The 23994-nt window shown below is 51.0% G+C and overlaps 1 pseudogene; it reads left to right on the plus strand.

Moving 5' to 3' along the window:
- The first annotated feature begins 22809 nt into the window (after nucleotides 1-22809).
- Nucleotides 22810-22903, plus strand: LOC114693724 (annotated as a pseudogene).
- The last annotated feature ends 1091 nt before the right edge of the window (nucleotides 22904-23994 follow it).

Here is a 23994-nt window from a genome sequence, read left to right on the forward strand (position 1 = left end):
CTGCACATCAGTAGACTCTGAATTCACATCCAGGAAGGGAAGGGATGGGTACTCCGGGCAGGGAGGAGGCTGTGAAGTGGGGCAGCTGTGGCCCGCAGCTGTTCATCTGAGCTCTGAGTTCCCTATACTGCTGCCTGGCACTAGTTCTTACCTGGGAGCCACCCAGAGGATTCCTGCCCAGTCTCCATACCCGAGCACTGGGGAGTCACCTCAATTAACTCCTACCCAGATCCATTCCCCAGCACTTGGGGGACACCCAATGGGTTCAGTGTCTCTATCAGTCCCTTGTTACTTTGGGTCACAGACTAGGGCTCTGTGGGATGCAGGATCAAACTCAGAAGCTAACAAGAGAAGTTTCGAGAACATTATTTGGCTGGGCACAATGGCATGTGCCTTTAATCCTAGCACGTATGGGGGCAGAAAGAGGCCATCCTGAAGCCTGGTTTCCATAGCCAATTCTCAACCAGGGAGAGTAAAAGAAATAAAAACAAAGAGGACATTGCTCACAGGGCTGTCAGTAGGCACAAGGAGCCCATTAGGGACATGGGGGCCCCAAGGACTATCAGAGCAGAGCACAGGCCCTAAGACTGATCATCAGGGACGGGGGACAGCATCATGGAGCCCAGGAAGGACAGTGTCCCACACTGACATGAGGAAATCTTGCTAGGTGGTGCTGGGGAAGCCACCAGCTTCCTTCCCCATGCCACCCAGTTGCCGGAACATCTGTTGAGCAGACTCAGGGGAGGCTGGGAATGGCTTCTGTGGTGTCAATCATCTCCAGGTGCAGAGGGAGCATGAGGAGAGTAATCATAAGGAGGAGAATGACCACATACGGATACCGTCAGCATGCAGTGATCTGCAACTTGTGTAGGCACACATCTCCTCTGTTCTCTGCAAAGAGCGTCACTTTCCCTGTCCCACAGCAAATCCGGAGGGTGACTGTGACACAGGAAAGGGCCACACGTGGAAATGGATCTGCACTACCAGAGGTACCAGAGCCCATTCTCCTCCATCCTCAACTCAAGGTCTGAGACGGAGCATTGTAGCTGGAGTTTTTCTGCCTTGCCCACAGTTAGGACAAATCTCTGTCACCCGCCAGTCCCACAGCCGCTCAGACCCAACCAAGTAAACACAGAAACTTATTTTGCTTGCAAACTGTATGGCCGTGGCAGGCTTCCCGCTAACTGTTCTTTTATCTTAAATTAACCATTTCCTTTTATCTTAAATTAACCATTTCCTTTTATCTTAAATTAACCATTTCCATAAATCTATTCCTTGCCACGTGGCTGGTGGCTTACCGGCGACTTCACATGCTGCTGATCATGGTGGCGGCTGCAGTGTCTCTCCTCATGGCGGCGGCTGCAGCCAGCCCTTCTGCCTTTCTGTCCTTTTATTTCTCCTCTCTGTTAGTCCCGCCTATCCTTCCTGCCTAGCCACAGCCGATCAGGTTTTATTTATTGATCAATCAGAACAACTTGACATACAGACCATCCCCCAGCACAGCCAAGTGCAGACCATCTCAAACACCTGCACTCAGGCCCATGGTCCTAATCATCCTCTATACGGACCTGCTGGGTAACGCCACAAAGAACCCAAGAAGGGCTCCCACAGGACATACAGAACATCCCACAGCAGAGCATGGTCAGAGGGTGAGAGGTGGTGTGCGGGTCTCACATAGAGGGTGGATGTGATGTGGGGTCTGGGGTGTGTCTGATCTGGGGATCCCCCTTTAGAGAGGTCAAGGTCTTCTGATACTGGGGTTCTCCTTTTTTTATTTCCCAGGGTCACTCAACTGCGACCTCCCCAGCCTGCTCTTTCCACAGTCAAACTGGCCAGTTTTATTTCATCTGGATGATGTAGTCAAATCCACCAAGACTTCTCATGTGTCCTCCAACTAGATGCCACAAGGGAAAAATAAAACCTCTACCCACCCACCCCCAATATCTACATCATGGGGCAATGGGTCTGAACACCCATGACAATCCCAGGGAAAGAGCCAAGAGGTAGGAGGAATAAACAGCCCCAAGGTTAGTGCAAGTGTCTTCGAACAGGGGTCATGGCTGAGTTTTCTGCCACACTGACCAGTGGCAAGTTGAGGAAGGCAAGGGACCCCTGGGGGAGGGGACACAGGGAGGAGCAGGCCAGGAAGGATGAGACTGAAGAGACACTTATGGGTGACCTAGGGCTAGTTTCTGTCCTCTCCGCCCCTTGTGCTAGTCATCGAAGGACAAAGGAGCTAGAAACGATGATTGCTACTAAACTGTATGTTAAGCTGCTGGAGAGGGGTCAGTGCGGTCCCTGCTGACGGCCAGAGCAAGGGGATTTTTCGGTCAGTCATTTTTCTCTCTGCCTTAGGCAGCCCAGCAGGGACAGGGAAAAGCTGGATATGTTGATATAGAAGCACCTGGGATCTAGAGTCATTCCAGGCTGGATATGGGAAATACAAGAAGTTAATTAAGAACTAAATTATCTCGAGAAACATTCTGAGTGACATTTCCAAGTGGCAAATCCCTGAAAGCAGTGGATAGCCTTTCCACTTTCTTGATCCGGGAATGTGGTCTAGACAGCAACCTCAAGTCCCTATCCAGCCACACGTACCCAGGAGGTGATGGAATAGAAATTCTCCTGTCCATATCAGGCACTGCCCAGCGGCTACCCCAAGATGCCGCAGCTCTCTCTTGAGATCCTGACAGACCTGCTAGAAGGCTGGGGAGCGAGGGTCACTCATGTGTGCCCACAGCCTCTGCCCAGCAGCTCAGGCAGCCCTCCAGCTAGGCCCACCTGCCCCCTGGAGTCCAGTGCAGCTGAGGCCTCACATTCCCTGCTCAGCTACTCTGGTCCTGGCTAATGGAGCGGTGGCTCCCTCCCCTGACTCCCTGTACCCAGGTCACAGACTCATCATTAAATGTCTTTATTTAGAGAGCTTCCTGCCCAGGTCTGCCCCCAGGGCAGCATATATTGATGCTAAATCCATCACTTAGTGGGCCGGGGCATTTAATCAATTAGGCTGCATAGAGTCCCATGAGACGGGAAGGGTGCCAGGAGAGGAGGCCAGGCAAGAAGAGCGTTGAGAGTGGTCAGAGGGTACCTCTTCCCTGTGGCCCTGTGGCATCCGGGCTCCGGCAGCAAGCTGTGTATCCCTGTAATGTTGGCACCATAGCAGAAGTCCACTGAGCGTTTCCTTTGTATTCATTCATTAGTTCCCACATGCATCCAATAAATACATGTGCGCCGCGCCAGGCACGGCTCTAGAGGCCGGCCAAGGGGGACGAGATGCACATGTTTTTGGTTCCTATCGAGCTTCTGGTCCTGTGGTGGAATAAATGATGGCGGTGGGGGTGTGATGGTCATGGTGATGAACATGGTGTTGGTGATGAAGGTAATTGTAGCGACGATAGTGGTAATGATGGTGGTGGTGATGGTGATAATGGTCATGGTGATGAACATGGTGTTGGTGATGAAGGTAATTGTAGCGACGATAGTGGTAATGATGGTGGTATCAGAGGTCATGGTGGTCGTGATGGTGATGGTGGTGATGGTGACCATGATGGTGACCAGTTATGGCCTGAGCTGCGGCGTCAGCCACCATTCTCACACTTGGAGCAGAGGGCAGAATTTGATGTGTAGGCTCTCATTCCCGCACTATCCAAGTCCACCGTCCAGAATGTAGAAGCTGCACCATGCTTCCCTGTCTGTTACGTGTCCCAGAAAGTGAACGGTTACACAGTTAAGCATGTGAAGCAGCTATGCAGTGGGGTGAAGGGCCCTGAGGGCCTTACCAAGTCGGGTTCTGGGGGGACAGGGTGCCTGGGTCTCTTCTTTCTTGTGAGTTGCTGGGGCATGAGAACCTGTATCAGGGAGGCCTGGGGCTATAGAGAGAAGGTGGATGTGTGCACAGCCACGGGAGTCTACAAGGGAGACAAGCAGCACTCCCCACCTGAGGATTCCTGACAGTGGAGGGGTTGCTATGGTGATGGGGGCGCGGTTAGGACCGTGGCTAGGCAGTGTGCGTTGACTGCCTCCCCTTGTAAGCACACACACAAGTCCCAGAAGTGTCAGGTTTCTACTGGGAATGCCAGTTGTGCCCTGTCCGTCTACAAAGAGCCCCATCTATGTAGTTCTGGTCTCCAGAGGGTGAGGCCATGTCAAGGACCAGGACAGTGAATCCATTCAGAAGCACAGGTGCTACTGACCAGCAGAGAGGGTCTAACATAGAGTCATACTTACCCTACCAAGGAGAATGACTCTGTTACCAAAGCCTAGCTTGGCCATTCATTCGTTCGTTCATTCATTCATTCATTCATCTATCTCTTCTTTCATTCATTCATTCATCTATCTCTTCATTCATTCATTCATTCATCTATCTCTTCATTCATTCATTCATTCATTCATTCATCCATTCATCCTTCCATCAAATAGTATTTCTTGAAAGTTGTGTTCCAGAGATGGGGTGACTACCAGGAATAACAGAGCCAGCCTCTGTCCTTGCAGGTCAGGCAGTGTAAGGGGAGCATGAGGGAGGATGATGTACGGAGCCATTGGCTCTCTGAGGGAAGCTTGTCCCAGAGGAATGGAGATAGTGTTAGGGAAGTCTGTGGTATCTGCGGCACAGACATGCTCCACGGAAGTTGTCACGCCTGGGTTTCCTGCACTGTGCCCTCATCATCTACCCCTTTCCTGAGTACAGAACCTAAAACCCCAAGTCTCAGGGTCAGAGCCATGTCCAAGTCCCCCAAAGCCTCCTCCTTGCCTGCCCCATAAGTCCATCACAGTCAGCAGGACAGCCTCTGCCTCCTCAAGATTCCTCTGTCCTCAGTGAGGGCCCCGGGCTTCCCTGGAGACACAGAATGGTACAGTGTAGCCTGGGGAGATGTTCCACTTGTAGTTTTGGGCATAAAGCCCAGCCTGCACGTGGCTGGGTCTTTAATAGAGATAAGTGTTGAGCAGGAGCTGGTAGATGGGTCTGCTCTGCTGGTTCTCGCCACGACAGAACCTGAGTCCTGAGTAAGTTCTTGCCTCTATGTGCCTGTTTCTCTGTCTGCCCAGAGAAGCTGTGTGAGTAAGTATCCAACAAAAACCTGGAAGTGGTACCTTGTCAAAGTTCTCCTCTCAGGGCAGGTGACAATAATGGAGATAGCCTAGAGATCTCTGAGTTCAGGAGCTGTCCCAGGCCCCTAGCAGGAATATAGAAAGCAAGAAATGTCTAGAAGAAAACAAAAAAAAAAAATGAGAGACTAGCTACTAAATTTTCAGACCTCTTCAATCCAAGGTCCTCTGGTCCATCTATCTATCCACCTACCCATCTACCACTTACCATCCATCTACCCACCCCTTACCACTCATCATCTATCAATCCACTATCCATCCAGCCATCTACCCATCTGTTCATCCACCTATCACTTACCACTCATCATCCAGCCAGCCACAATCCATCTAGCCACCTATCTATCAACCCATCATCTATATATCCACTCATCTATTAATCTCTCCACTCTGGGTCCATCCAGGTCTCTGCTCAAATATCACCTCCCTGGGGAGCCCTCCCTCAAACACTCCTAATATGAATCCCCACCCTGTGTTCTTAGTCCTAATCTCAGGGAGCAGAAAGTTAGAGTTCGCCCAGGATGACTGTTGCAGCTGGGGAAACTGAGGCCCAGAGAGCGGCAGGACCTGCCTATGGACAGAGTAGCCCAACTGAGAGACAAGGATGGATGCTGTGCTTCTGAGCAGCATGTAGAGTTGCTTTCTCAAGCTGCCTGCCTGTCTTTTTAAAGACATTCCAGTGATTCCAAGGTCAACAGAGACCAGTCACATCTCCACCTCATGGTGAGGCACCTCCTGGAGATCCGCATTCAGCATTGCTCTGGTGCCTCGGAGTCCTCAGAACTGCCCATCTGCTGAGGGTCTATCTCCGGAACCGAGACCTTCTGAGGAGGAGTCAGCCTTGCATGGTTCTCAGTCTCATCCTGTGTCTAAAAAAGAGCCTGGGTCTGGTGGGAAGCCACACCTGCTACCTCCAGCTGTTTCCCCAGCCCGCAGCTGGCATCCTAAGACACTGGAGAGTCCAAAGGGGTCCCTGTCCTTTGGCCCAGGAAGTGTAGGAGGCTGTGGCACCTCTGTCTCTGCCCTGGCTCACAGTACTAAGTGCCCCCTGTGTATGTTGGTGACAGCTACCTGTGTCCCCTCTGCCCTTCACCGACAGCTGCCAGGCATCCCCTCCATGTCTCCTTGCAGAGCAGAGTTGCAGCAAGCAAGTGCTGGGTTTCGGCAGCGGGTTTATTGCTGATTTTCGCTCTTACCTTTCTTTTTCTTTTCTTTTCCTTTTTGTTTTTATGTTTCTCTGATCCTGGGGATTGGAGCTAGGCCCTTGAGCATGCTGGACAAATGCTCACAGAACTCTCACATATTAACCCTCAGTCTCCCTGGCCCTTAAAATCATCCCCAAATGAACATCACATCCCCCTCTCTCTCAGGCCTCTCTCTGCGTCTCTGAAATTGGAGACCTGCACATCCGTGTCACCTGCCTCCCAATCACAGCCTGCATTTTAACAAGCCCCCCCCTCCCCGCCGCCGCCCCCAGAAGCTGTGCTCGTTATGCCCAAGGCATGCTGCTGCGAGCATTTGGCTCTCACACCTGCTGCACACCAGAGCCTCCCAGGGACCTGGAACGGATGCCTGCTTCCCTCTGCCAGAAATTCTCAGCTAATTGGCCTGTGGTGGGGACTCGTTAGCCTTCCAGGTGATCCCAACATGCAGCAGGGTTGGCGAATCACCGACTGAGAGGAAACCAGAGAAGTCCAACAAAAGGACGGTCATGCCGAGGTGGGTGGTCTGTTTAGAGCCCAGATGGGCAGCGTGTGGCAAATGAGCCCAAAGTGGCTGCGTTTCCCACCAAAGGACAGCAGGTGGGGCTGGAAGAGAGGGCCTGCGACCACAGCCTGGGCGGTGTAGGATGGACCCCAAGTGTATTAGAGTCCTCTAGGGGGAAAGAACAGATAGAATGAATATATATTAAAAAAGGGATTTATCAGCTTGGCTTACAGGATACAGTCTGGGTACTCCAACGACGGCTGTCTCACACTAGAGAGGCTGAGAACCCAGTAATTGTTTAGTCCACGGGGCTGCATGGCTCTGCCGTCTCCCTCTAGTTCTGTAGGCCTGGAGGATTCCTGAAAAGCCATTGTCCTTGAGGCCTGCATCAGAATCCCAGCTGGTTCTAATATCAGGAGATAAAAGCAGCAGCAACAGGCTAGATGAAGCTGCCAGCAAGAGTGACAGCAGGCAAAAAAAAAAAAAAAAAAAAAAAAGTCCTTCTTCCCCGTCCTTTTATCTGGGCTGCCATCAGAAGATGCCACTCACGGTCAAAGTGGGTCTTCCCGCTTCACATAATCTACTGAAGAAAAACCTTTGCAGGTGTGCCCAGTAGCTTCCTTTTTAGCCGATCCCAGTCCCGTCAAGTTGACAACCAAGATCCACCATCACAAAAAGTATACTTGGCGGGCCCATCACCATCCTGTGTTCCTGTATGTTTTTTTTTTTTAAAAAAAAAACTTTTATTGATGTGTGTGTGCCTGCTTGTCTGTATGTACTCCACATATGCACAGGTACCAAGGAGGCCAGAAGAGGCCGTTAGATTCCCTGGAAAGGGAGTTATAAGTGGTTGTGAGATGGTGGGACTAAACTCAGATCGTCCTCAACACTCCTTTGTAAACACTTGCACACACAGTCAGCACGCACACTCAGACCGGAGGAAGGTTTTGATGACCCTCCGAGCCTCATCCCTGGGGAGGGGAGGCTTTGCCATTCCCATGGGACTGAGGGGGGGGGCATTGGGTCCTTGACATGGTCCATGTTAACAAAACACACTCCATTGCTGTTTATGCACTCACTCAAGGCTTCCTCCGCTCCCCACCCGTCTGGAGCAGCTGGCTTCTGCACTGTCCTTCTGGTGATAGCATCCCACGGTATTTTAGACCAGTCATCATGTGGCACCAGATCGTGAAGCCCAGGGTAGGCTGCTAGCCAGAGTTCTGGTGCTGCAATGCAACACTATGCTCCCAAGACAAGGCAACGTTCCTAAGCCCTAGTGACTGGCTCTCTATGGACCCCAGCTTTCTGCTGTCCACAGCCACCTGTCTACAAGAGGTAACATTGCCTCACTGGGGTGGCCACAATGATCTGGGTCCACTCTCTTCTGTATGAGAGGTGTCCTTCTGTATACAGAGTCCTGACTGTAGGGACCAGAACCAGCAGATCTGCTGACCTCATAGTGACTGTGCAGCAGGCCTTGCTACTGAGGCCTGGGACGCTTCTGCAGAACACCCCAGTTCTCTGTTGATAGACCAGCTAGCTCTACAATACCCTGCAGGGAGAAACAACTTGCCAACAATTGATGCTCCCGGGCTTGACCATGCTGCAGACTCCCTGGCCCCTGGTGTTTCTCTAAGACTTCACCCCCACTTTCCAATCCCCAGGGGTGCCTCTCTAGCCAGCTGGAACTCCAGTTCTGTAGCTTTAGCATTTGAGTGGTCCTGTTCCCTTCCCTCAGGATCAGGACTGTCCACTCTCTATCCACCTGACCAGATATTCAGAAGCCTACCCAGGGAAATGATGGGGCTAAGCAGGTGATGACCGAGGTATGGGGCTGCTGATGCCTGACCCCCTGGGCTGGTTAATTCTTACAGTGAGACTGAGAGGTGCTGAGGATGCTGGCTAATGATCCTAGACTCTGTGTTGGATCTAGTGAACACACGAGGATGTCCCTGAGCATCTCTGTTAATGTCTTAGCTGGGTCAGGGGTGGAGACTCAGTGAGGATGATATAGAGAAATTAAGCTTACTGCTGGCAACTCAGCCCAATCAGCTAAGGAACTCAGGGGGGAAAGGGACAAAATTGTCTGTCCTGGAAAGGCAACAGACCATGGTAAAGGCCTGTACTGAATGTCCCCCATGAGATCAGCATTGAGCTGAATAGGACCTATGCTTAGATCCATCATGAGGGTCACCTCATGTGTCCACTCCTAACCACATTTATTTCCCACATAGCATGCATGACACCTCACCTCTTCCTGGATTATACTTGAGATATCGGACTCATCACACGGACCACTAGATGCTTGGCTTTGTAGCTTGATCAAATGAAGAGTCGCTGATGTCGAGTTGCTGACATGGGGGGGGGTCAAATCACAAATACAGGCTGCTGATAAGTTTGGACATGGCCTTTATGACGTCTCTGTCCCAGTCTGATTTCTTTTGGAGAAGCACCTGGCTTTCAGATAAAACAGATGCAGTTACCAACAACTATCCATATATCTACCATCCATCTACTTATCCATCCATTCATCCATGGATGCACTCATCACTCATCCATCTACCTCTCTATTCAATTATCCACACACCCATACTTACAAATTTTATATTTATCTATAGATCCATCTATCACACACCTTTCATACATCTCTCCATCCTCCCATTCACCTATTTATCCATCCATCACATACTGATACATCCATGCATCATCTACCCACCCATTCATCCATCTGTCCATTTATGACATCCACTGATCCATACATCTATCCATCACTTACCCATCCATCCATTTACTTACCCACCTACCCATATATACCTTCATATATCCACCCACCACTCACTCTATTACTGACCTGTCACTCACCCATCATCTGTCTCTCCTCCAATCCACCATCCATCCATCAGTCCACCATCCATCAACACCCTGACACTCATCCACCCATCCAATCTACCTTTATACATATCCACTCATCCATCATCCCTCCATTCATCTTCATTCTAGCCATGCACTCATCCACCCACACCTATCTACCCACTCATATATTTATCCACTCACCCACTCACCCATTCATTTATTCTTTCATTGTAAAAACTTGAATTGTATGATAGTCTCAGACAGATAGGCAGCTGCTGGCTTTGTAAAGGTCCATGAAAATAGAGGCCCTGCTTCTGAGAACTTCCATGTTTTATCACAACAAAGATCTATTTCAGATGCTTTGAGAGGGGCTGGAGAGACGGCTCAGCAGTTGAGAGCACTGACTGCTCTTCCAGAAGACCTGAGTTCAATTCCCAGCACCCACAATGGCAGCTCACAACTGTCTGTAATGTCAGTTCCAGGGGATCTGATACCTTCACATCAATGCTCATAAAATAAAGTTAATTAAAGTATTTTTTAAAAAAAGATACTTTGAGAAAAAGGCTACTAAGAGTGAGTGAAAGATGAAAGAATAGTGGCCTTTGCCATAGAATGATGGATAGGTGGGATGGATGGATGGATGGATGGATGGATGGATGGATGGATGGATTGATGAGTGGATGGGCAGACAGATGGGCAGATGGATGGATGGGCAGGTGGGTAGATGAATGGGTGAGTGGGTGGGTGGGTGGATGGATGGATGGACAGGTGGGTGGGCAGGTGGATGGGTGGGTGGGTAGGTGGCTGGCTGGCTGGCTGAGTAAATAGATGAGTGGGTAGCTGAATGGCTGGATAGATGGATGGATAGATGGGTAGGTGTACAAACAGGTAGGTGGGTGGCTGGATAAATGAACGGGTAAGTAGGTGAGTGGATGGCTGATGGATAGGGACAGATAAAACCCTTGTGGATCTCTTTCTTACCATCCGGCCGTCCAACAGCATCACTGAGTTTTGACAGCTCCTGTACTCAACATATTTACTGGTTTGAGAAACCCCTTGTCCTGTGAGAAGCCACACAAAGAACTAAAACTTATGAGGAAAAGAAACAAGAAAATTGCTACTCAAAATTGCTGGGAACAATGGGGATTTCTATGGCCTGCGTAAGTTCCTAAGTGACTCTGACTCCCCTCTTCCTGGACACTGCCCACATCGGGCTAAGTCAATGACTACATAAAGGCCAATGTTTCCAGACCAGTGGCTGTGGAGTGGGCGCACAGAGAAGCATAACACCTCCCCAGAACCACATGGTTGGGAGGAACTAAAACAAATTCTAGGAGAGCGAGGTTTACATGTCACCAAAGGTAGAGGATGCTGGACTGATGAGCGATAGATCCTGGTGTGGATTCGTGACCTGTGGCCATTCAGTAACTATGAGGGTCAATAGTGATTGTCCGTGAGATCTATCTAGGATTGCCTGGGAGGCAAACCTCCTGTCACACGGAGGGGGGGGGGAGGGTAACTGTGGGTGGTACCAATCCATGAACTGAGTTCCTGGACTGAATAAAAAGGAGGAAATGAGCTGAGCATCAGCATCTATCACTCCCTGCTTCCTGAGTATAGATGCAGTGTGACCAGTACTTCCTGTTTGCATGGCTATGCTATACTGGATCATAGCACCGCAAACTGTAAGTCAAAATAAGTCCTTCCTTCTCTGTTTCTGTCGGGTGTCTTGCTGTGGCATTAAGACAAGTAACTAACACAGTCACCACACTGAACAGTGTGTACAAAAATCTAAGCGACATGGCCCATTTGAACTCCTTAGTCCTATGACTGTGGCAGCCGCAGTCATGATACAAAAAGATGCCTTTTGTGTGAGAGGTCAAGGAGGCAGATTTGATAACTGTCAGCCCCTATACCACAGGTAGACACGACACAGCCACCAGATGAGGAAGAAAAAAAACCCCAGCCTCAGATCTGCTCTCCATTCTCCAAGCTCAGTGCCTATGAGTACCACCCCAGTCCCAGGTATTCCAGGAGCCACTGAAAACTCAGGCAGTCATACCGGCTCTGAAGCCTGTGTCCCCAAGTCACAGGCCCTGATGCTCCTCTGGTCACTCATCAGCATCATCCACTGAGACGATACCCTCTATCTTCTGGCTGTCACAGGGGAAGCCAACGGTGCCAGGTGACTTGCTGGGTCATCCGTGTTCCTGAAATGAGTGACAGACGCTCCTGGAATATCAGCTCTTTGCCACCATTAAGTAACTGCCTGCTCCATCTAGGTTAGCCTTGTGGATCTAGGTGTGTGCATGGGTATGTCGGTGTCTGAAGAATACTGATCAGGAGGAGGAAGCCAGAGGCAAAGTCTCTGATTGCATCTCGGGCTGTATCCGAGATGAGCCATTGTCTGTTCCCTGACAAGTAGAGGGCCGACTGCTCTCGGGAGCAAGAGATGCCGTACAGACCATGTCAAGGGAGGATGGAAATTGGTACCCCGCATTTGTTTTTTGACCTCTGAAAGCACAAATAGGCCTGCAATCAGTTAGACACTTGTGGTCAGCCATGGCCATTGACAAGGTTGAGTCTGGACATGCTGGGGACCCGTGTGAAACCGACGTTCGTGGATTCATACCTACAAATCGGCTAGAAGCTACTGAGGACCGAGGGAGGGTAGCACATGGTAGGCTGTGGGGAGAATTATGTGACAGCCTGGGGAAAGGACTAGAAAAGGAATAGGCCCAGCCGGGGCTGCCCTGACACTGGAGAAAATGGCAGCCACAGACAGCTCCCTGTCTTCATTTGTCCTTACTCCGCTTCCATTCAGGATGCTACTCCCCACGTGGCCTTGACCTCACTTCTCCATGGGTCCAGGTAGACCCTGATCTAGCTTGAGGGAAGTGAACTGATGGCCTGCAGTGTCAGGGACCGGTTGGCAGCTCAGAGCTATGGCATTGGCTTCCCCCAGCAGCAGCAGCAGCCATGTGCATTTTTAATGTCTCTGCTGGATGAAAGGCAGCCGAGCTGACTCTCGCCCACTCTCTTTAGCTGTCTACTCTCTGCTGCGGTGTCTGGCCCGGGGTGTGTACTGAGAAGCTGTGGGCAGCCTCTGGTCCCATGCCCATGAGTAAATGGATGGAATAGCTCATCCACTCAGCTCTCCACATGGTGTCAGAGACCAAGGAAGGAAAGGCTGCTGGGGAGAGCTGTGTATGAGGCTTTGTGTGGCAAGGGAGGGGGCTGACGCATGGGTCACAGATGTGTGCCAAAGCCTGTCACAGGGACGGGCCACAACAGTAGATGCTGTTCACAGTATCCAACAGCAAAAACAAAACTAATAATGGCTACTCACGCTGGGGCTGTAAACACTGAAGCAACAGTTTCCAGCTTCTTCCTCACGCAGCCAGCTGTGGTCTTTCCCCTTTTCCCCTTTGAATTGGTGACCTCCCATAACTTCTAGGAAAACGAGTCTCGCAACTTAAATCCCTAGCTTGTCGGAACTCCCCTGCCTGACTTCGCTTCCCCAGCTTGTCAGTGACCATCTGTGCAGGCTGCCATCCATCTCTTGAGTTTCCTCACCTGCCCGGAACTGGTTACAGTCACAGATGCGAGGCTCTCAAGGCTGCAGACACACCTCTGGTGCTGCTGTCTTCAGCGTCCGCCCCTCGGCAGTAGTTTATAGCCTCCTGGATCCAGCTGGATACATAGTATCCTAGAATAGAGACATATTCTAGTCTCCCTTGCAGCAAGGCATGGTCATGTGGCCATGTACTGTCCAGTGGATGAGAGATGAGATTGCAGGTAACACTTCGCAGTTATTAACGCAGCCCTTCCCCTCCCTTCTCCCCAAGGGGGCTGGATGCTCAAGAGCTATGCTGGATCCTGCAGAAAAGAGAGTATTGGCCAGTTTTGCTGTCACAGAGCAGTAGAGAGCCCTGGCTTGGACATGGGGATGGGAGTCACACAAATCTGGTCACTTGTGCCTGATTGTTGATGACAGAGGTGATTGACACCTCCCAATGCCTGCCCCCAAAGAAGCCAGAGATTCACTGCAAGCTCAGGTTCCTGCTACCTCCTGTGGCCAGCCAGCCTTCCATCATGTACAAAATTCCTGCAATAAGAACCTAAAGGGGAAGATTTATGTTGGCTCTGGAAATCAGAGTTTAAGTTCATGGTTAATTGTCCCCATCGATTTTTGGACCTGTAGAAAAGGAGAGTGGAAATGGCTCAGTGGTTAGGAGAACTGGGTACTCCTCTGAAGGACCCAGGTTCAGTTCCCAGCGCCCACATGGCAGCTCACAACTGTCTGTAACTCCAGTTCCAATGGAACCATGGCACCTGCCACGCACATAGTACACATATATGTGCATGCAGGCAAAATACCCACACACATAAAATAAAATAAATAAATCTTTTTTTAAAAAATAAAGAAAAGAAAGAAATGGAGAGTAGGCAAGCTGTTCACCTCATGGTAGCCATGATAGCAACCAAGAGAAGCCAGGGTCCTAGTATCCCCTTAAAACACCTTCCCACCTCCTAGCCTCCCCCTCCAAAAATCCTGACTTCTTCTCTCCAGGCCATACCTAAAGGTTTCACCACTTTCCAGAAGCACTATAATCTAGAACCAAACTTCCAACACAGGAGTCCTGGGGCACCCCAGATGCCAGGCACAGCATCAGGAAAGCATGTCTTTTGGTCCCCAGGAGTACTCAGCCCAGCCTCTTGCTCCCTCACATGCTAAGCACTAGCTCTGCATAAGGCTTTCTGTTTTGCTCAGGGGCTTCAGCTGGGAACCTCAAACCCTCCTGGAGTGGTCCAAGAATGTCAGTCCAGGCTGCTCACAGCCTGCACAGAGTGCAGCATCGGCTGGGTGGCCCCGCCTAGATGTTTCCCTCAACCTGAGCCAGCCAGCCCATCCTGGTGTGAGTGCTGTGGGCCTTGAGCACGTGACAGCCACCCAGAGCCTCCAGTCATTTATCAATGAAATGGAGGACACTGGAGTGCTATCTCACTGAGATGTGTCCCAGTGAACTGACAAACCGTAATTGTCCGTCCAGGGGTAGGCAGATAGCAGCCCATGAGCGATAGGGACTATTGCCTTTGTGTAGGGATATTTGGTCTCTCTGATTTAGGTCTGAAAACTTTATGCATAGCCCAAATCCTCTGTAAAAAAAAAAAATCTCTGAATCAATGTTTATTAGGGAGCAAGAAACACAAAGCAAAACATGAAGTTGGGCAGTTCCCAAGTGGGGACAGACAAAATCCGTTTGATCCGAGGAAGGGTTTAGCCAGCTCTTAAGTGGCCAAGACTCCTCACATGGTGCAGCGAGCTACAGAGAATGGAGGGCCGGGTCTGACAGGATTAGGAGTGAGCAGGAAGGAAACATCAGATACACAGAGGGTAAAGACTTGACTGTCAGCCTGCCTGCATGGCTGCCGGCTCCGCCGAGTACTGGCTGGACGCTGGGCAAGGGATTTGATGTCTAGGGGCCTCACTTCCTTGATCTGCAAGATAGAGAAAATCAGATCTGGCTCTAGCCGAGATGCTGCAAGAATCGGGGGACGGATCACAGTGTTCCCAACAGGGTTGGCAGAGCAGGTGCCTGGGCGGAAGCAACAATTATGCTTCAGCAGAGACATCCCGCCATCTCTGTCTCTACTTCAATGTGACACAATTTATAAAGAACTGGGACCTCTGTGGAACCTTCCATGAATCAACATCTACCTGGGCAAAAGAACCACACAGGGATGACAAGAACGTTTAGCAGCTCCACAAACGGGAACAATGACTAACATTCCCTGCCCACTCACCGCGGACTAGCAGACCAGGGTTACATCTTGCACATCCGCACTCATGCCAGTGTCTCTGTGATTGTCCTGCAGGGATTCCACCTTCACAGAGAAGGAAACTGAGGCAGGAGGTGGAGAGGCCACATGCATAGTAGAACAGGAGAGACAGGATTCAAACAGGCTACCCAGGCTGGGCAGAGGTACCTTAGGGGTCACTGTTAACTTGGCTTATGCCCAAGAGAAGATATAGCTAGGAAGTACAGCAATATCATTTGCCCCCTCCCCGGGGAAGTTTACATGGTGGAGACTTGATTTAACTTACTCCATCTGTTCCCAGTCAGCTCCACACATTTGTTTGCCTGGGTTGGCTATTCCGTTTCAGGAAATGCATGCCTCAAACCTCTCTCCGCCCCACTTTCCAAATGGGGGCGGCGGCGGCGGCAGGGGCGGCGGGGGCTCTGGCTAGGCAGCCCTGTGGACAAGGCTGGGCAGCAGAGGAATATTACTTGGGGAAAACGGAGCTGCCCAAAGCAATATCTGGGTTTCATTGCTGGATGCAGAGGAAACAGATGCCAGATGGGCAAAACGCAGCATGATGTGCGTGACAGGCCACCTGATCACAGTAAAGGTGTGTAGGTGACCCCAGGGAAGCAAATAGGAACACAGCCCCACCTGGCCTAGGGCTATTCTATTTTTGACATGGAAATGCCCATGACTGGTCGCTCCCTCATTAAAGAGGAGATGTGAAAGAGATGGCAATCCTCCTGAGGCTTCTGGGGACAGGGAGAAATCAAAGCGGACCTCCACACCACCGGCTAGAAGAGTTCATTCCAGCCTGGGAGCTCATGCAGTCAGAATGCATTAAAGCTACGGGAGTTAAAATGGGAACCGCAGGGGTGATGGGAAGCCAGAAGAGGGGAGGACACACTCAGGGTCACATGCAATACTGGTCCCTGCATCTTTCGATGGGGTGAAAGACTTCATCATGGACAGGTCCTCCTAGAGAGCTGGTCTCCACCGTACCCAGGTTAGGCCTCTTCTCTGGTCCTACTAAACACCATGCAAAGATTCTGTGACTCAAAGCAACACCCCTAATTCTGGATTCCTCACATTCTATGGCCTCCATGTAGCCTCTGTTGGGCTTAACTATTTACTTGTCCCTGGCTAGGTATTGAATTAAGCTTAGAAGCTTCTAGAAGGATTTTTTTTGTTCACTCACCCACATTGTTCTCAGCACCATAAAAAAGTCACAGAAGTCAGGTCAGGATCTTTTTATTAGCAAGGATTGGGGAGGGGGATACATATCCGTGACACGAAGTAGCATCATTAGGAGGCTCTCGATCAACCAAGTGAGTTCCGGTCCCCTGTTGTAGGCTACTTGAGTTTGAGATCTTTCACATAAATAGCTGTGGAGCATTGGGTCTGACCTAGTGGCTCTCAGTCTTCCTAACACTGTAACCCTTTAATACAGTTCCTCATGTTGTGGTGACCCCCTCCCACCATAAAATTATTTTTGTGGCTATTTAGTAACTGTAATTTTGCTCCTGTTATGAATCAGAATGCAAATATCTGATATGCAGGGTATCTGATATGTGACCCCCTGTGAAAGGGCCATTCGACCTCCAGGGGGGTATCGACCCACATGTTGAGAACCACTGGTCTGACCTGAAGATGGGGGCTGCTTGTCCTCAAAGCCTGGGCATCCAGAGCCTTGGTGAGGGTCACTCTGAGCCTGAGCTTGAGGCTTAGATTCTCCTTGCTCTCCGCTCCTTCTTCCTCCCTCTCCTCCACCTCACCGAAAGAAGGTGAGAAGCACATCTTTTGATCTGCTAATTCCCCTGGAAAAGGAGCCAAGGAACTGTCATGTGAGGCTTCAGGATGCACATATGGTAGCGCCACATGATTCTGTAGCTCACTGGCGTCTGATGGAGAGGCAGGTGATCAGTGAGAGGGGCCAAGATGTGATGTGTCTGCTCCGTGGCACCACAGGGGCCTGTGACCCATGATCCCTGCGAGAGAACTAACAATCCCAGAGGCCCACAGAGACTCAGAGGTCCTACCACCATGACGCCCTCCACAGATGGAATGAGAAGCCTGGCGGGCACAGCACAGCCCACTGAGCCCAGGGAACCAGAGCCGTGGAAAGCTTCAAAGCCGGGAATTTACCTGCTGATATGTGTCCAGCCCTAACTCTGACCTGGGCCCTGTTCTGGATCCCAGGAACGCACAGGACTAACCAGAGCCCTACCCATGGTCTCTTTGCTGCAGTGACTAGGTGAACAGTGACATTAGCCCCTCAGTTGGCACTGCATGCCCACACTGCCACAGTTCCCGCCTCACCTGCCTCACCTGCCTCACCCTAAGAGGTGAAGACACGAGCCCAAGCTAAGACCAGCACCCTTTGATAGGCCTCATCCGGGGAGAGTGAGTCTCTGACCACAAGGAGAGGGGAAGTTTCCATGGTTACAGATAGAAAGGAAACAGAAAAGAGACCCAAATAACTGAGGGATTCAATCACCCCAGGCAGGGACATTTTTGCATGTTTATGGGAAATTGGTGTAAAAAAAATTCAGATTCTCAGAGTCACCTTGCCTTGGGTTCTAATCATGGTTTTTGCACTGAGTTACAATAAGGCAGATGGACTCATGTCCCATGGGGGTTGTGTGTGTGTGTCCTTGACTCTCTGTTTTCTCATCTGTGAAGCAGGAAAGGCCACAGCACTGGCTTCCTGGGTTTCCCGATGTTAAAAGGGGCTCGAACATGCAGAGAGTGTAACCACCACCGCCATTGCCACCGAAGGCTCACAACGCGAATACCACCGCTGCCCTACCTCCATCGCTCACTTCCTGAAACCCTTGGTGCTGAATCTGAGCCCTGCATGGGCTCCAGCTCTGCATCTCCCAAGCCTTCCTGCAAAGTCACCCGCTCTGCTTCCTGCTGTGGGTTCCTCTGCTTCCAGGCAAGAACGATTTGCTGCTACACTGATGAAATGGCATTTCCTCCTTTGAACCCTTTAGCTGGAATGGGAGTTGGAATCTAAAGAGAAATGCTGAGGGAGCTTGTGCTGGGAGCGTGGACAGTGATAGATACCAGGGACGCTGATATTGGAGAGAAATTGGCCAAGTCAATTTCTTCATCCTGCAGAAGGAGAAACAGATGCTCAGAGGAATGATGAGACTCCCTTGGGTCAGAGTAAAACTAAGGGAGAGGTTATGTCTAGAACGGAGGTGTCCGTCCACCCTGCGTGTGTCCCTGCTGCTGCTCACCCAGCAGCTGTGACACCAAGAAGGACCGCGTTGCTTCTTGGGACAAGACGCCACCCTTGTGTCTGTGGGAGGCCAGGCAGCCTCTCCTCTCTGTCCAGATGCAAATTCTCAGAGCAGCATGCCTCAGTTTACAGCGTGGCCGGGGTTGTGGTGGGACTCTTCCATGTCCCTCAAAGCCTAGACTTGGGGTACAGGCTTGGTCCTCAGTCTGTGGTGCTATAGGGATGCGGAACCTTTAGAAAGAGGGGGAGCACACATGAAGTGCGCTCTCTCTCTCTCTCTCCCTCCCTCCCTCCCTCCCTCCCTCCCTCCTTCCTCCCTGGCTGTCAAGAGACTGGCTTCCTCCCCACCCGATGTTATACCAAGATGAACAATGTGACTGGCACCCACAGACAAGCATACCATGACATTAGTGCACTGCCCTGTCACTCCTTGCTGCCAAGGTAGAGCAAGAGACTGGGACATGGGGACATCTGTGCCTCGAAGGTAAGAAGGCAGCTACATGTTCTCACCCTTTTATGCCAAGGAGACACCAACCCAGGCTGCTGGGACAAGTGCCTAGATGGCGAGAGTGACTGTGGTAGCTGGGAGGGGGGACCCTACCTGGGCAAGGGACTCTTGGAGGATTGGGGGGTTTGCGGGGAGCGTGTGTGGGGTGATGAGACACTCAGCAGTGAGGCCCCGAGGAGGTGGTGTCTGCTTAGCAAAGAGAGGATGTTTGCACCACAGTAACTCGTGAAAATAAATGTGTTACAAGCAGAGGGGAGTTAAGGACAGCACCCCAGGTGTTCGTGCCCAGAAGACCATGAGAGCACCGTGCAAAGGCCGATTGACATAGAGACATCACCAAGCCCCACCTACTACGACCTAGGAGTCGGAAAGGAATCTCAGGGAAGGCCCTGAGCAGACACATCCATCACCAGACACGACCCAGGAGCAGAGGAAATGTGGACTGTTACTGATGCCCACAGCACTTTAACATGCCCTGCGTGGGGAGGGATCACAGGAGGACAGAGAGAGAGTGAGCCTTGATACCCAGGTATGGGCAGGGATGGATGGAGTGATGCCTAAAGAGTGGGTGGATTCAACCCACACTCTGGAGGGACTAGATGGGGAAGAGGGAGCGGGGAGGTGGCTTAGGGACACTCAGGGACCCATGGAGGTGGCTGAGGTTGTGTCTCCTCCTTGCCTATTCAGGAACCCATCCACATGTGCAGCCCTGCCCCTGAGGCACCAGGTTCTGCAAAGAGCTCCTGGGACAGACATGCTCTGTCTACGGCCCTGCTGTGGGGACAGTTGAGATGATGGACGGGGCTGGAGCCAGGCCCATGGCGTCAGCATTTTTTTTTTTTTTCTGTGTTCCCTATTTATTTTCGATTTCACCTCAAACCTAAGTATTTTTGGAGTTGGGAAATGCGGGCATCATCCACAGAGGCAACCTTGCGACAAAACTGGGTGCGGGGGGAGGGGGAACTGTTTGGTGCCCTAGATTCAAAGCAAGCCTTTCTCTGTTTCCTGAGACTGAGACATTGTGGCTCTGAGCCTCAGTCTCTCTGGGTCCCAGTTCAGCAGGTACAGCCCAAGGCTCTGGTTCTGACCTTTCTGGAGAGTGTCCACTCCCTGCTCGACACTCTGGGCATGCCCCTGCTGCGAAGTATACTGGGCCAGGAGCTGTCTTTTTGCCTGCTATTCAGTTTCAGAGGCATGTCCACATTGCAGGTTGATTTCCAGGACTCAGATGAGGAACAAAGACAGATCCAGTCCCGACAAGACAATTATAGGAGATCCTGTCCCATGGATAGATGGACAGCTATCTGGAGCTCTTGGCATCTGTGCTACACAGGGGGGACTTTACTGGCCAGGAGGTGAGTGTCCGCTTCCCGAACCTCCAGGCCAAGCCACTCATGGCTCTGGCTGTCTTGCTAGGTCTCCGCCTCACCTCATCACAGAGCTGGAACCTCAGGCCTGGATACAAAATATCCATTCAACAGAAACTGATACACTCCGACAGCAAGTACCGCCTTTCTACTTGAGAAAGTTCAAGGTCAGAGTTTATGTTCACAAACACTTGTTCACCGTAGTTGGACGTCTTAGGCCAAACCCCTGTTAACACACGTCCTTAACCTCCAAAAACCTGAAAAATCCAGCAGAGGGTGAGAAGCTCCTGCACCCCACTTTATCACCTCTTCTCAGCCAATCTGGGGGCCAGGGAGGTTGACTATGTACCCAGAACCAAGTCATCGGCCCTTACAACAGCGAGTGTTGCTTATGGGAGCTGGAGAGGCTCACTTGGTCGCCAAGCTCAGCAAGGATGGATGCCTGGCTGCTGGCAGCGTGGACTAAGCCATGGATAGTGTGGATTCCAGAAAAGCAAGTCAGCTCTAGGGTTACACCGATCAACACAACTAATAACCCGCCAATCAATACAACAGACACCCTGCCAGTAAACACAACATCCTGCCAATTGCCACCAGAAAGCAATTTGCCAATCAGCACAACAGATAACTCATAGTGTCTATGTGGGATATATCTCACCAAGGATCTTCTTTTAATACAGATGCTGGGCACCGTGGCTGAATGTGTTCCTTCCTGGTCGCTGTGACTGACAGAATAACTTAAGGGAAGAAAGATTTCAAATGATCTCCATCTATCACAAGGGGAGGGAGAGGCATGATAGAGCATCTTCATCATGGCGGCAGGACCATAAGATAGCGCCATTCACTCTTCACCTGCTGGTGCTCGCTCTGCTCCAAGGTTTTGGGAAGAGAGCCCTGGAGCTGGGTTTCTGGAATCAGGATGGACCAGTTGACTCAGGCGGGACTCAGCTGGAAAGGGCAAAAACAGAGTCTAAACGCAGGAGGACCAGGCATCCCACTCCACCTCAAGCCTCTGCCTGCTCTGCACCTGCTCCATAGTTGCAGGTTCGGGACTCGGGTCCTCCTTCACTCTGAATGGTTAGAAAGAAAGACACCAGGAGTGAGGGACATTTTTTTCATGCCTGTCACTGATGACTACGCAAGTTTTCCTGGAGCTGTTAGAGAGACAAAACGACCCAGGTGAGTTCTGAAGACCCAAGTGCGCTCCCGAGCTCCCCTCAGGGGGGTCACCTGGACCACACTTCTTCCAGCAATGAGTGGAAGCCACAGCACTCAGAGATTCTATCTCAGGCTAAGCACGTAGTCCCTCTCTGCTGGGAACCCAGCCGCAGTTGCAGAAGCTCCGGGCCCAGCAAGAAGTCAGACACTCCATCCAGAGGGCATTGTTTGTTCAGTCTCAGCAGCTGGCACGGTGGGATTCAAGAGCACACTTTTTATCAGTAAGTAGTATTGGCAATGTCTCAAAGCCACATTCCGAGACTGGCCCAGTACACGTCCTGAGAACTATTCCCACCCCTGACCAAAGGTTTGTGAGACTGAGCCACAGCTGAGCCTTCTGGGTCCTACCAGCATCCCTGCTCCCTGCCCTCATCCCAGGAGGGCAGCAGCATCTTGGTCCTGTGTGGTCCTCTGTGCTGCCCCAGCCCCTGTCCATTGTCTCCACTATCTATATCTTGTGAAGCCAGCTCCAGCTCTGCTTCCCTGTGTGACAAAAGGCCAGAGTTTCCAGCAGACCCTGGGGGCTAACTCCTTCACTTAGGGCATAGTTAATCTTATCAACTTAAAGGGATCTGGAGCCAACTAAGAGATACCAAAAGGAGACAATCCTCTGGAGGCAGCATCTCCCAACAGGCAGTCCAGATATAAAGAGGTCCAAAGAAAAGGTAGCCATGCCTTTTTGCCTTTTACTGAGAGGGTGTGTCTGCTGCTCCTACTGCTGATGTTGGTGATGATGATGGTAGTGGTGGTGGTGGTGGTGGTGGTGGTGGTGGTGGTGGTGGTGGTGATGATGATGATGATGATGTCCTCAGCTGACATCAGACTCCAGCTGCTTCAGCCACCCAAGGTGGACTAAAAACCAGTGACTCTCTAGGAATGCCCCAAACCTTCAGCTACTGGGTTCTCAGCCTCTCCAGTGCACAGACAGCCACCGCTGGACAATCAGGCCGTTACGGTATTAGTCAATCTAATGAATCCCATTTATAATATAAATTATTATCATTTCTCAGCCTTTTGGCTAAGATCAAGTATGCTATCTCTTCTTGTCAGTTTAATATATGTTATATATGTCCTGCTTCTTCAGGAAACCTTGCCAACCGCTGGTTCACAGCTCTAAGGGGCAGAGCAGAGGCTGTACCCAGACCCAGCATGGGGGGAGCAGAATTAATAACAAATGGACCCTACACAATGTATCTAAACTGTGAAGGCCAGTCATCTTGGATGCCCATCTGCCTGGTTGCCTATGTGTAAAAGGTCTGGAGAACTTGCTAAGGGGGATGAGGGTGTGCCTCCTGAAATCAAGAGATGAGCAAGCATCCTGCTACCAAGGACATGTGGTCCAGTGTAAGCCAGACTCTTTACTCCTTGTTTTGGGACGTGAGAAAGTATTCACCAGAGGAGGGGGACTACAGAAAGCCAAGTGCTCAGGGCTGTTTCCCTGTTTGGTAGCACAAGGGGACAGAGTCCCTGCCCAGAACGGTGTAGAACATCGGTGCTACACAGGGCAGATTCTGAGAGAGGCAGAAGAGGAATAGATGGGATCCCGAGGAGCCTTCTTCCTCCAGAGTTCACTAGACCGGAGGGGTTCACTTCCTATTGCTGACCTGTGGCCCTCGTTCCCAAGTCTCGACCACAGACTCTACGTTGAAGGGCCCCATGTCTCCGACACAGGTTCCTTAGGGAGAGGCCTCCAAACACACCCACAGTGTCCACACACAGCTGTTGTGCCTGCTGCCTCAACACCATGTGGCTCTCAGACGTCTGGGAGACGCCCCAACTTTGACAAAATGCCAGAGTACTTTATAATCGCTTGCAGTGAGCAATTTTGAAACACTCAAAGACAAATTGCCAGTTTGCAGAGCGTATTTCAAAGCAACTTCCCATTTGTTTAATTTCACAGCTTTTATGACTGGAAGCTTCTCGCCAGGACTCCACACTTGCTTTTTACCCACCGAAGAACTGTTGTTCCCTCATCTCCAGAGGCAATCGCTCGCCGTCCGCTCAGAAGCTGCCTCCTCTGCCCGTTAGGTGGGGTTGCTTTACCATTTCAAATACGGTTCAGTTTACAGAACACAGCCTCTCTGCTGGACACCCAGGTCCTCAGCTAGTTGGTTATGTTTTCACTGAGGATGTAACATCACTGGTTGTTTCCTTGAACAACGATATTTCACTCACTCTGTAGA

The sequence above is a fragment of the Peromyscus leucopus genome, chromosome 23, assembly GCF_004664715.2.
Source record: "Peromyscus leucopus breed LL Stock chromosome 23, UCI_PerLeu_2.1, whole genome shotgun sequence".
Lineage (NCBI taxonomy): Eukaryota > Metazoa > Chordata > Mammalia > Rodentia > Cricetidae > Peromyscus > Peromyscus leucopus.